This window comes from Sphaeramia orbicularis, chromosome 12 (assembly GCF_902148855.1).
Source record: "Sphaeramia orbicularis chromosome 12, fSphaOr1.1, whole genome shotgun sequence".
Lineage (NCBI taxonomy): Eukaryota > Metazoa > Chordata > Actinopteri > Kurtiformes > Apogonidae > Sphaeramia > Sphaeramia orbicularis.
Window position 1 is genome coordinate 2460587 of NC_043968.1, and position 13830 is coordinate 2474416.

The following is a 13830-nucleotide window of genomic DNA, read 5'->3' on the forward strand; positions in this document are numbered from 1 at the left end:
CGGAGGGTTAAAAAAAAAAAAGCTTTGAAACACATGGAAAAGATGAGCCCCGGAATGCACTTTTAATTGGCACTTTACTGCTGTGCACTTTAGAAAACAAATTTTACTTATTTATAGGTAACTTTTTTTCCCCATTTTATTCTATTTATTTATTTATTTATTTATTTTTTTGGGGGGGTGTATTTATTTATTTTTATTAGTATTTTATTATTTTTTATCAATATTTTACACTATTTACGAAATCCTGCTGACACTCAGGGACCTGAGTAAAATGTTTCGTTTCTGTGTATTTTACATGTTGAAATGACAAATACAATTTGAATCTTGAAAATATATTAATAAAAACCTTCAAAACATATGAGGGGAAAAAAAGGAGTTAAAAAAAATTAAAAGAACTTCAAAACATATGGAAGAAGAACAGAATAAAGGGATTTTTTAAAAAAATTCTAAACATGCAAAAAGGAATAAAAATAATATTAAAAAAAATCAAAAAGTAGTAAAAATCAAAACATGGAAAAATAATAAAATTAATTTATTAAAAAAAAAAAATGATAGCAATTAATAACAACATGGGAAAAAATAAAAATAACTACGAAAAAAGCATTGAAAAACATGGAAAATAATCAAATATATGAATAAAAACCTTTGAAGCACATGGGGAAAAAAAAAATACAAAGGACTTCAAAATATATGGAGAAAGAACAAAATAAACTGATTAAAAAACCACTCACAACATGGAAAAAATGAAAAAGGGAGTAAAAATCAAAACACATGGAAAAATTACAACAAATTTATTGAAAAATAAATTTAAAAAAATAATAATGAAAATAAAAATGATTTAATAAAAACCTTTGAAACATAAACTCAAATATCTGTACTATTTACATTATTATACTGAAAATAATTAATTTTTTTTGGATGGAAAACAAAAAACAGAATAGATTTAAAAATCGATCAAATCACCTTTTAAACCAATGACTAATAATCCTGTTAATGAATATATAACGTTTTACTCTGTTTTATTGCATTTTGTTTTTCTCATTCCCTGTATTTGCACCTGTATTATTTGGGTTTTATTTTCTTCTTTTAGACACAATTATCAATTAGAATCAATATTATTTTAGTTCTAATACATATATTTTTTTTTATCACTATATTTTATTAAATTAAGTTGGTCCTGTGAGAGGCTTTTTTTTTTTTTTTAATTAATACGTGTATCTTTTTGTAATATCTTGTATTTCTACAGGACACTTCAGTTTTATGTCGTTACATATTATCACCAGCAGATGGTGCCAACTACAAGAAAATCAAGAGTTTCAGGGCTGATAAAACTGAAATGTGTCTGTTTTCTATAGTTTTAAATGAATGTTCAAGGTTTTTTTCCATTCACATGGTTTAGTTTTGTCTAGAATCATCATCTGAAGGAGTTTTACATTGATTCCATCATCCTCGAGATAAAACCTTTCCACTTTTTATCTGTTTATCATCTGCAGGTTAACACAGTCAAAAATACAATGAAATGTTTTGGTGAGGTCTAAACTAATCTAAAATAAAATAAAGGTAATTTAAGAGATGGTTTAAACAGACTAGAAGCTGGTCAAACCAGTAAAAAAACAAAAACAAAACAAAAACAAAAACAGTAAAACTAAACTAAAACATTATCAAAATAAAATAAAAGACAATAAAGTCAAATTAAACTATGCTAAATCCAGATAAAGGATGGTTAAACTGGACTAAAAGATGGTGAAAAAATACTAAAATTAGCTAAAACCAAACTATTTGATGGTTAAACCAGACTTAAATATGGTTCAAGTCCAGTAAAAACCAAACTATGAGATAGTTTAAACAGGCTGAATGTTAGACAAACCAGTAAAAAAAGACAATAAAACTAAATGAAAATGCAGATAAAATAAACTTTAAGATAATGAAGCTAAACTAAAAGATGATCAACCCACTTAAATGATGAAGTTACTGAAATGAGTCTAAAGGATGATAAAACCAAACTAACAGTTGGTTAAACTAGTCTTACAGACGGTTAAAACAGACTAAAAACATGCTTAAAAGACGGTAAATTCAGAGTATTTGAAGGTTAAACCAGACTTAACCCTTTAACACCAAACGTATCATATTTGATCCATGAGTTTTGAAGCCCTCTGCATGATCAGTGTGATATTTTTTGTCTTAAAACCTGATGTATACAATTAGATACATGTAATACACAGATAATCCACCAGGGGGAGGCGTTCATTCACCAGAGGCCTTTCCAGTGACACTACAAGACTGACATTAATGAGGAAGAACTGGGACCATTTAGAAAAGGAACGAACAGTCTGTCAGACATGTTTGTGTTAGATTATGTTTTTGTTTGTTTAAAAATAATAATATTTGAGCATTGAGACCTGATGGCTCAAATATGATACAAAACTGAAACTCATACATGGAAATTGATATTTAAAAAAACATTTTTTTTGGTTGTTGTTCAGAAGGACCAATGACAGCTCCAGTTTCAAAGAAGTGGAATTTGTCAATGATTTAATGCAGTGGTTTCCGACCTTTTTTGTCTCGTGATCCCATTTTAACATCAGAAATTTCTGCTGACCCCAGACATTCAAAACTGAGCCTTTTTTGTTGTGCTAAAATTAATTTGTTTTTGATCATGTAATATAATTTTAGAGGACATTTAGTCTATATAATGTATATTATTGTGGACAGAGGCAGTAAATCCAGGTGTAGATTACTGCACAAAGAGAGAATTTTATTTTCCTTGGTCAGGATCTGTCCAGTCAGTCCAGCTGGGATTTACAAGGAGGACAATTAATACTGAACAAACAAGAACTGAAACTATGAATTCTGAAAGAGCTGCAGCATCTGAAACTGACCACAGTGAACATGTGACAGATGAACAGAACCACAGAGCTGCAGTTCCACAACCACAGTTTGTCTGTTATGGATTGGGATTGGCTCTGTCAAGTCACCATATTTTTTTTTTATTATTAAGTGTTGTTTTTTTTTTTTTTTTTTTTTTTTAATCAATTCCTAGAAAGTTCAGGTGACCCCATGTGGGGTTCCGACCCCAAGGTTGAAAAACACTCATTTAAAGTTTAAAGTTAGTTGTGAAACTGGAGACGGATTCTTCACTGAGGCTGATTAATGGATGCCCCGAACCCCGAGTTTAGCATCGATATAAGACAATACACACGACTGCCTCCCAAAATGGGTCAATGAGCTGTTTCTATTGTGTCGCCAATCATCAAATTGAATAAAATTCAGTGGTGAAAAAAAGGTTTTGTTCACCGCATACGTATTTGATCAACTACATATATGACAGTGCTTCAGTTTCAGACTCAGTTTGTCTGTTATGGATTGGGATTCTCTCGGTCAACTCACCATAGATTTTTTTATTAGTAAGTTGTTGTTTTTTATTTTTTAATCGATTACCGGAAATTCCAGGCAACCCCATTTGAATTTCAGGCGACCCCATGTGGGGTCCCGACCCCAAGGTTGAAAAACACTGATTTAATGGTTCAGACTTTACAGGATTAAACTAGACTAAAATACAGTTTGTTTGTTTTTTATTTAACCTTTATTTACCCAGGCAAGCAATTAAGAACAGATTATTTACAAATGCAGCCTGATCAAAGAGCAATGGCTCCTTGAGGGGTGGGGTGGGGGTGGGGGTGGGGGTGGGGGGAGATGGGGGCAAAAGTACAAGCAAGGTTAAACAATTACAGAAACAAACAGTTAATACATAAGTCCATTACAACAATAACTGTGACCAATCCAAATCAAACTAAGACATGGTTCAAACAGACGAAAAGTTGATCAAACCAGTAAAAAAAGACAGTAAAACTAAACTGTGGTTAAAATGAACTAAACAGTAATTCTGTGTGAATTACAGCAAAGTTGAAATCAACATCCAAACACCAACGAATACTGTTAGAATTTACATTTGATTTGACAGATGTGGACTAAACAGACGTCCTGTTTGTGAGAATAAACCTGTAAAATCTGAGCTGAATCCATGGTAATGGTCCGTCTGGTGTAATTCCTCTGTCGGCCACTAGGTGTTGATCCACGACCACAGAGACGGTCACTAACAGCAGCTCATTAACGATGCAAAAGTGGGACCGAGATCATTTTTCAGCAGGAAAGAGGAGACTTTATTAAGATTCAGCAGTTAATGATCAATAAAAATGAGATTTAGGAGATTAATTCATCCAGTTAACCTTTAGGATTAGAAAGATACGGATGAAAACAGGTTCAGTTTAGTCACAATGAAGGAGAAGAGTTAAGAAAAGATCCACATGTCAGGAATTATTGGACCAGCATGCCGATGTTTGTGGACTTCTTTTCTGTTGCACATGTTGAAACCAGAACGAATGAATGAAAGTGAGTCCAACAGTCGTGTGTAAACGTCGAATCCCTCCTTTATTTTCGCTGTTTTTCAGGGTTGAAATGATCATATATGGTTATTTTTCAGTCTCTTTTCTTCAGATACGACAAGAAAATACAAGAAACACACGCACAGCCTTAAAAGACACAAAAAACGAAACTGAATGTGTTGTAAAGGTCAAAGTGTTTAGTTTGACCTCTGACCCCAAGACAAAAAACAGAACAATTAGAAACATCTGTGAATGAAACCTGATTATTTTGTTCATTTTATTGATAATAATGTTTATTTGTTTTGTTAATTTTGTTTATTTGGATCATTTTTGTTCCATTTGTTTTTTTTGTTTGTTTGATGATTTCATTTTTGCTTAATTTTTTGATTATTTTATTTATTTTGTTTGAGTATTTTGTTCATTTTATTTGTTATTTTGTTCATTTTTGTTCAGTTTGCTGGTTTTTGTTCAGTTTATTGATTTTATTTGTTTTGTTTGAATATTTTGTTCATTTTTCTTTAGTTTGTTGATTATTTTTGTTCATTTTGTTGTTGGTTTTTACATTTTTGTTAATTTTTGGTTCATTGTTGCTTTGTGTTTATTTTATTTTCTTATTTTTTTTTTTCAATTTGTGGCACATTTTGCTAATGTTTATCCAAATGAAAAACGATTATGTTGTTGATTATATGGTTCATTTTGTTTGCTATTTAGTTCATTTTTGTTCAGTTGGTTGGTTTTTGTTCAATTTATTAATTATTTTGTCTATTTTTGCTCAATTTGTTCATTGTTCTATTATTTTGTTTGAATTTTTTTTCATTTTATTTATTTTGTTCAATTTGTTGGTTTCTGTTCAATTTATTGATTATTTTGTCAATTTTTTGTTCAATTTGTTGATTATTATTATTATTATTTAAATATTTTGTTTATTTTTCTTGAGTTTGTTGATTATTTTTTCCATTTTTTAAAAACTTTTTTTTTTTTCAATTTGTGGCTCATTTTGCAAATTTTTGTCCAGTTTGTTACTGGTATAAAACATCAGTAAATTAATGCTGTTAATCTCATATTAACTGAACAGAAGGGTTAAAGACATGTTAAGGTCAAAAGGAGGTCACATTAAATACGACCACTGTGGTTTATAGAAGCTGTTGAACGAAACACGATTATGTCGTTCATTATTTGGTTGATTTTGTTTGTTATTTGGTTCATTTTTGTTCAGTTTGCTGTTTTTTGTTCAATTTATGAATTATTTTTGTTCATTTTTGCTCAATTTGTTCATTGTTGTATTTATTTTGTTCATTTTATTTGTTATTTTGTATAATTTATTGATTATTTTGTCAGTTTGCTGATTATTTTATTGTTTGAATATTTTGTTCATTTTTCTTCAGTTTGTTTTTTTTGTTTTTTCTCAATTTGTGGCTCATTTTGCAAATTTTTGTCCAGTTTGTTACTGGTATAAAACATCAGTAAATTAATGCTGTTAATCTCATATTAACTGAACAGAAGGGTTAAAGACATGTTAAGGTCAAAGGGAGGTCACATTAAATACGACCACTGTGGTTTATAGAAGCTGTTGAACGAAACACGATTATGTCGTTCATTATTTGGTTGATTTTGTTTGTTATTTGGTTCATTTTTGTTCAGTTTGCTGTTTTTTGTTCAATTTATGAATTATTTTTGTTCATTTTTGCTCAATTTGTTCATTGTTGTATTTATTTTGTTCATTTTATTTGTTATTTTGTATAATTTATTGATTATTTTGTCAGTTTGCTGATTATTTTATTTTGTTTGAATATTTTGTTCATTTTTCTTCAGTTTTTTTTTTTCTCAATTTGTGGCTCATTTTGCTAATTTTTGTCCAGTTTGTTACTGGTGTGAAACATCAGAAAATTAATGCTGTTAATCTCATATTAACTGAACAGAAGGGTTAAAGACATGTTAAGGTCACGTTAAATACGACCACTGTGGTTTATAGAAGCTGTTGAACGAAACACGATTATGTCGTTCATTATTTGGTTGATTTTGTTTGTTATTTGGTTCATTTTTGTTCAGTTTGTTGGTTTTTGTTCAATTTATTAATTATTTTTGTTCATTTTTGCTTAATTTGTTCATTGTTCTATTTATTTTATTTTTCAGTTCCAGGCGATGGGACTGAAAAATACAGCCTTTAACTTTATGATCAACACAACTTCACTGTCGGTGTGTCTTAGTAAATTCGTCGTGGATCGGATCGGACCCTTGGGAAGGCTGGTTTTGGCCCACAGACCGTATGTTTACCACCCCTGTTGTATTTCCTCCTTTAAATAACGCTGATGTCTGATTTGTTTCCCGGTGCGACTCGGTCTCGCCGCACTGAGCAGCTCTGAACACCTCTAATACCACTTTATTGCATTTAGTGTTTTAACCTTTAGAACGGCCCGGTTTAATGCCACAAAGAATTCAGCGTTTTCACAGATTTACCTCCAGCCAAGGAGCAGCAGGTCGGACGTAAACCACCACCCCACACTGGTAACCTGTTATCAGCACATTTACTCCCAAAAAACAGGGCTTTTCATGTCCCTTCAGCCTGATCTGTCAACAGTAAATATTCCCAAAACTAGTGGAATATAAGTGATGCATTTAGACTGTGACGTCGCCGTGGTTACGGTCTGGATTTGGTAAAAATAGGAGCATAAATAGGATGAATGTGTAGCGCAGGGATGTCAGAGTCATTTTAGTTCTGGTTCCACATCCTCCCAGTATGATCTAAAGTGGGTCAGACCAGTCAAATAATAACAGAATAAACTATAAATAAGAACAATTCTAAACTTTTCTCTATGTTTTAGAGTGAAAAACGTAAAATTACATTATAAAAAAAGTTACATCTACAAACTAGACTTAAAAAAACAAAAGTGCACATGAAAAAAGTTAATCTATTAAGAAAATAAGTGCAATTTTACCAATATTCTGCCTCAGTTTATCATTTACACATGTATATAATAACTTACAGATCACAGTGGATCTACAAATACACAAAACAAGGCAAAATATTGTTAAAATTGCACTCATTTTTCTCAAGATATTTCAGGTTGTTCGTATTTGTTCTGCTTCTTCACTGTTTTATTGTTTATAAACATCAATATTTCCTTCAAGTTTAATAGTAGATTTTTCTTCTTCAGTCAGATGTGATGAAAGTAGACGGTTAGTAGAGGCAGAAAATATAATTTACAGTCAGAGCATGAACACTATTTTAGAAATTTACAGGAAGAACATTTAAAATCAGTCATAAAATAATGAAATAACATAATAACCTATAAATAATGATAAACTCCAAATTTATGTTGTTATTTTAGGGTAAAAGAGTGAAGTTACATGAAAATGTTTACATTTACAAACTATCCTTTCACAAAAAATAAGAATAACCTACAATGTCTGAAGAAAAATCAGTGTAACTGTACCAATATTCTGCCTGTTATTAAATGTTTTGTGTATTTGTGGATCTGTACGTTACAATGAACATGTGGAAATGATAAAGTGAGGCAGAATATCCTCCTGAGACCCAGTAAGGGAAAGTTTTTGTTTGTTTGTTTTTTACATTAAATAACTGCCTTGATTGGAAACTGTATGACGTTAGTTATGCTAGAAAAATATTATTTATGGTCAGAGCAGGAAAAATATGTTAGAAATTTACAGGTAGAACATTTAAAATCATAGTCATAAAATAGTAAAATAACATAATAATGTATAAATAATGATAAACTCCAAATTTTTCTCTTTATTTTCGCTTAAAAAATGTGAAGTTATATGAAAATGTTTATATTTACAAACTATCCTTTCACAAAAAATATGACTAACCTGAAATGTCTGAAGAAAAATCAGTGTATTTGTACCAATATTCTGCCTGTTATTAAATGTTTGGTGATTTTTTTTTTTTAGATCCACTGTGATCTGGACGTTACAATGAACATGTGGAAATGATAAACTGAGACAGAATATCCTCCTGAGACCCAGTAAGTGAAAGATTTTTTATTTTGTTTTGGTTTTTTTTTACATTAAATAGTTGCCTTGATTGGAAACCGTAGATGCCACATATTTCAGATACATTTTTAAAAATTTTTATTTAACAAAATGTCCTTTACAGTTTTTGTGGGTTTTTTTTATAAATAAAGCTGTGAAACTTTTGTCCACTACAGAGGACAAAAATACTTTCCTGGATCTCGGGAGAATATTATAAACTATATGGACAAAAGTATGTGGACACATCATGTCTACAGCTGTAAATGTCCTGTTCATGATGATTTAAGATAAAAACATCAGTATTTCCTTAAAGTTTAATGTTAGATTTTTCTTCCTTAGTGAGACGTGAAAAAAGTAGATGGTTAGTTGTGGAAGAAAATAATTATTTACAGTCAGAGCAGGAAAAATATTTTAGAAATTTAGAGGAGAGGAAGAATATTAAAAATCATAGTCATGGATGAAAAAAACAACAAAAAAACAAAATCAATATTGAAAGAAATTAAGTCAAAACCATCTCTGGGGCATTTTAGAAACAAAGATAACGATTTAAACCAAACTAACCAATGCAATGATATTTATCCCATAATATAAAACTATATTCTGACATTAGTCGTTATTGTTTTGTTAGAAAAGAAACACCTGAATTCAACGTGTCCACATACTTTTGTCCATATAGTGTATGACGTTAGCCTCATTATGCTACGAGGCTAACGATTAGCTCATTAACTCCGACGTCTAAACTGAAAATTAATGCGAGCTGTCTGTAAGAAATAAATAAAGAAATTAAAGCATGAAAGCAGAGTTAAGAGGGGGGACGGAGACGTTCATATATTAATAAATAAACCTGTGATCAATGCGTCACCTGACCAGGCATGTGGCGGCCGGTGATCAATCTTTGGGGGGTTCGCGGCTCGTTGACGTGACGACTCTGACCTTGGACACCATTAATTAAAACTCTGTGGGGCTCTTTATCAGTCAGCGCTGCCTGCCGCCTGGACAGGCCATCAGTCAGCGGCTGAACACGCCACCGCTACACGCAACGCCATCACACACATGTGGGACGGACGGCCAAGCGGCGGCCCGGGGGCCGATCGATGGCGAGACCGCGGGAGTCCCACCGAATGCCAGGCTTCAGATTTAGAAACACCACAAAAGTAACGTGCCCCAGAACATGAATATGGAAATAAATACACATATACAGCCAGTTTTGATGTGGTGTAAAGTGGGGACGTCTGCTGAAGCCATCACCGCTGAGTTGGATCTGCGTCCCCACGAGGTGTCGAGCCGTGATTAATGAGGACGGATTCAGGGGTCACTGAGCGGACAGTCAGAGCGGACAGACAGCCAATCAGCACGCACAGATATCCATATTTAAACACACAGCTGTGAAGTCACGTCAAAGTCCAGAAAATACTGCCGAATGAGAAGAAGTGTGTGAAACCTCCGTATTAACCCTTAAAGACCCACTGTTGCTTTTGTGACATCTTTCTCTCTATTTAACCTTTCTTAAGGGATTTATCAGCATTTCTTTTATATTATCTTCTGTATTTTGTGTTTTTCAGAGTAAATCAGGTATTTTTCTGTATTTAATTCACTGATTGTATAGATGTTCGTTAAAGCTCAGAGTAAATTCAGAGGTTTTTATATGAAAGACACAGAAAACTGAAGGAAAAGTGACTTTTTTTTTGTAAAATACATCGGCTAAAGTTTGCTTAGAGGCCTTATTTATGTCTTCGAGCATAAGAAATCAGTATAAGTGAATCTCCAAAGGAACTCTGTGTTGGTAAATGACAGTTCTGCAAATGTACAGGATTTCACTTCTGTTCATATGAACTATGTTTTCAGCTCAAAAATGTCCAGTTTCATCACAATTAATGCTATATTTTCATGTCACAAATGGACAAGTTCTATTTGAACTGAATTTACCTGAAAAACAAATATTCTCTTCTTTTCGATTCCCCAGTTTTTCTTCCCAGATTCTCTCCTCCATATCACATGTTTTATTTGTACAGGTTCAATCTGGAGTATGGTGCTGATCCATCCTGCTTATGTTCCACCAATACATACATGAAGAATGGCACATGTCACTGTTTAAATCAACAGTTTTCTAATAATAAGCATTTTTATAAAGAAATAACAATTCTATATTGTTCTTTCCTCTTTAGTCTGATGCTAAACTATCCAATAAATAATTCTGATCCTAGTTTTTGCACAGGGATCATTAGTGTAAACGCTGACATGGCTGCAGAGCATCAGTATGATGGGATCCACAACAACCATGTCACATCCGTCCACTGACACATTCAGTGTTTTTGTGTCAGCTGGGATTGTTTTAGATCCACAATACGAACATTTATGAATAAGAGGAGAATTAACAATAGTAAGTCTATAAGTTTATTCCTAATAAAGTACTGGTACTGACCAGAGCATCATGGGTAATGTCATGTCCGTCCACCAGCAAAAGTTTTCACATACACGTGCTATTCCAAATCCAATATTTATGAAAATAGAGCTTCCACTGTCAAAGAATATCAGTAGTCTGTGCACAAATGGATTAGTGTTATTTACACACACTTCTATGCATTTATGACAACTTTTTTTTTTCTTTTTGACAAAAATGGACATTCATTTGACCCCTGAAGTAAATTTTAGCCAATATCATTATCTGATCATAAAATCTACAACCTTATTTTGTTCCTGGCACTTATTTTTTAATTATTATTGTTACTTTTTTATTCCTTTATTTGTTTTTGTTCATTTTGTTACTTACTTTGTTCATTTTTTGGAATAAACTGGAAGGTTATTATATCAAGTACAGAGAAAACTGAAGAAAAAGTGAGTTTTTTATTGACATATGTCGTTAACTACACCTAAAACGATCATCTACAACCTGTGTTAAAAAAACAAAACAAAAAAACCCCCAATACTCCTACCCTTCGGGGGGCAGGGTAACAATGGACAAAATATGAATACATGTAAATTTACATGATTAACAGTATGTGACAGAATGTATATCTATGAACCATCTATAACCCTAACCCTATTAAAGTAAAAAACAATGCAATTCTATTTTGATAAATATTGAATAAATATTGCATTGTTACTGCAGAACAGAAGATTATTACCAAATATAAATCATCCTGCCCTAACTGCATTAAAATCTACAATATAAGCTTTGTAATGTATTTTTTATGCAGCGCTGCAGTGAAATCTGTAACAACAGACTGCAGGTGATGAATTCAGCCACAATCAATGATTCTGAAGCAAATGCAGCGCAGAAGAATGATGCATTAATTTTTCCTGTGGGTCCTCCTGATGAAAGACGGGTTCATTTTATTGACTGACAAGGAAAGGTCAGTGCGGGAACGCCACCCCCGGGCCTTTAAAGATGAAGTGATATTTCATGTGAAGAAATCAAAACAAGACCTCTAAATGGAGCCGATGGGGACGGAGACCCAGCTGCACTATTGACACAAGAAAAAGAAAAAGAAGAAGAAGAAGGAGGAAAGGGAGGAGCTGGAGGAGATGCAGACGGATCAGCTTTGACATTCTGATGGCGTTTAGCTGATTTCCCTCTTGGCCTCCTCCAACCTGTGGACATTACATCTGTGATGCAGCTAAAACACACGTTAATGACTCAGTGACGCTCTCATCACAGGCACAAAACAAACACAATCATGTACGAAGTCTAGGGCTGTGTATCGGCAACAATCTGTGGATACGATACAAATCACAAAACCAGTGGGGGGGCTTATTTCAGGAAAGTTTTCAGATTCAACTTTAGCCCAGATTTTCTAATGCTCCCATGTCTTGGGAATACAAAAATGTGAAAAAATTTCAAATCAAGCCCAAACCCCCCACCCCGAAAAATACTTTTTCAACCCTGAAAACATGGGGTTTTTGGCAACTTTCAAACCTTCTTCACTTTTGATAAAGTACAATGTAGCAATCTGCTCATGATGGGCCCTTCAATGTTTTTGTTTTTTTTTGTCAGACATGTCATGTCTTCAGAGTGCTTTGCACTACAAAAGATGTAGAGTCAAGGTCAAATTATAGGTCAAAGGTCACCCAAATGGTCAAAAATGCATATTTGATGGAATGAAGCTGTTAATGTGGGTTCTTCCAAATGTTGGGCTCAGGTTCTCTCCTCAGAACACATCTACTGACCACAAACAACTGACATTCAATAAAACACATTAAACAGAACTCTTTACTCAATGTATTATCCATATAGACATGTGAAAAAGAACAAACGGTAGTTTCACATGACTTTGCAATTTAGGTGTTAACCCTTAATAACTACTCTTTGATCTCAATTAAGAGGAAATATTTACCAGAGAATGTAATATTCATGTATACCAAATCCATATGAAGACAACAGAATATCATAATTACTTATTTGAAAAGTTAAATCTATAGAAAGTGAAAGAAAAAAATCCTTCACAAGCAGCTATTTCATGTCCAGACCTATTGTTGGTTATGTAGGGAAAAGAAATAAATCTTTTTTTTAGATTAGTGACAAAATAATCTTAAATTTCGATGAAACCATGCTTAAGCAGAGGGTTAAGTGCTTACTTTCAGAAATTTCCATTGGTTTAGCTCATTTGATTAATTAGTGATTAAAAAAAAACATGTTTTTTGAGAAAACTGAGATTCCCTGCATAACCAGCACCATCTGATATTAGAATGCTTAAAAAAGCAATTCACAACAATTTTTCCAGACAAAATTATTTTTATAATGATAAAAGGATGTATAAAAGGTCATAAAACTATATTGGGAATAGAAATATATGATTGAGATTTCAAATTATTGCAATGATAAGTTCTGTTATTATTCATTCTTAAAGAACTTTCCGAGGGACTGAATTTAGTTCATATAAAAAGTTCTGTAATTTTCTTGAAAATCCTTTTTTGACAAAAATTTTAATGGATTTAGTAACTTAAAATGTTCTACTATTGAACTACAAAAAGTTTGAAATCATTATCTCCGTTCTAATTTTTTGATTCAAAGTCAACAGGCGTGTGACTTGACCCATGAGTACGTCCTGTGGTGGGTAACACAGTGGTGCAGTGGATAGCACTGGGGCCTCACAGACAGAAGGTCCTGGGTTCGATTCCAACACCAGTCCATGGGCAACGAACAGGAGAAAACCACTGAAAATGAAGACTTGGTGCCAAAAAGAAAAGCAACGTCAGTTATGTGGAATTATTTCTACTACAAGAAGGATGAAACTGAAACACGTGTTCTGTGTCGACACAACTAATTTATTTGACCGTTTATGTCGGCACCACACAGATATTACATCCTGCTGAGTGGTTTTTCATATCGCAATATATATTGCAGGGTTAAAAAAAAATCGCAATGTCAGTTTTTTCCAATATCCTGCAGCCCTCATTTATAGTGGATATTCAAGGAGAAGACAGACAACCAGACACGGGACAAAACCCAGGGTGC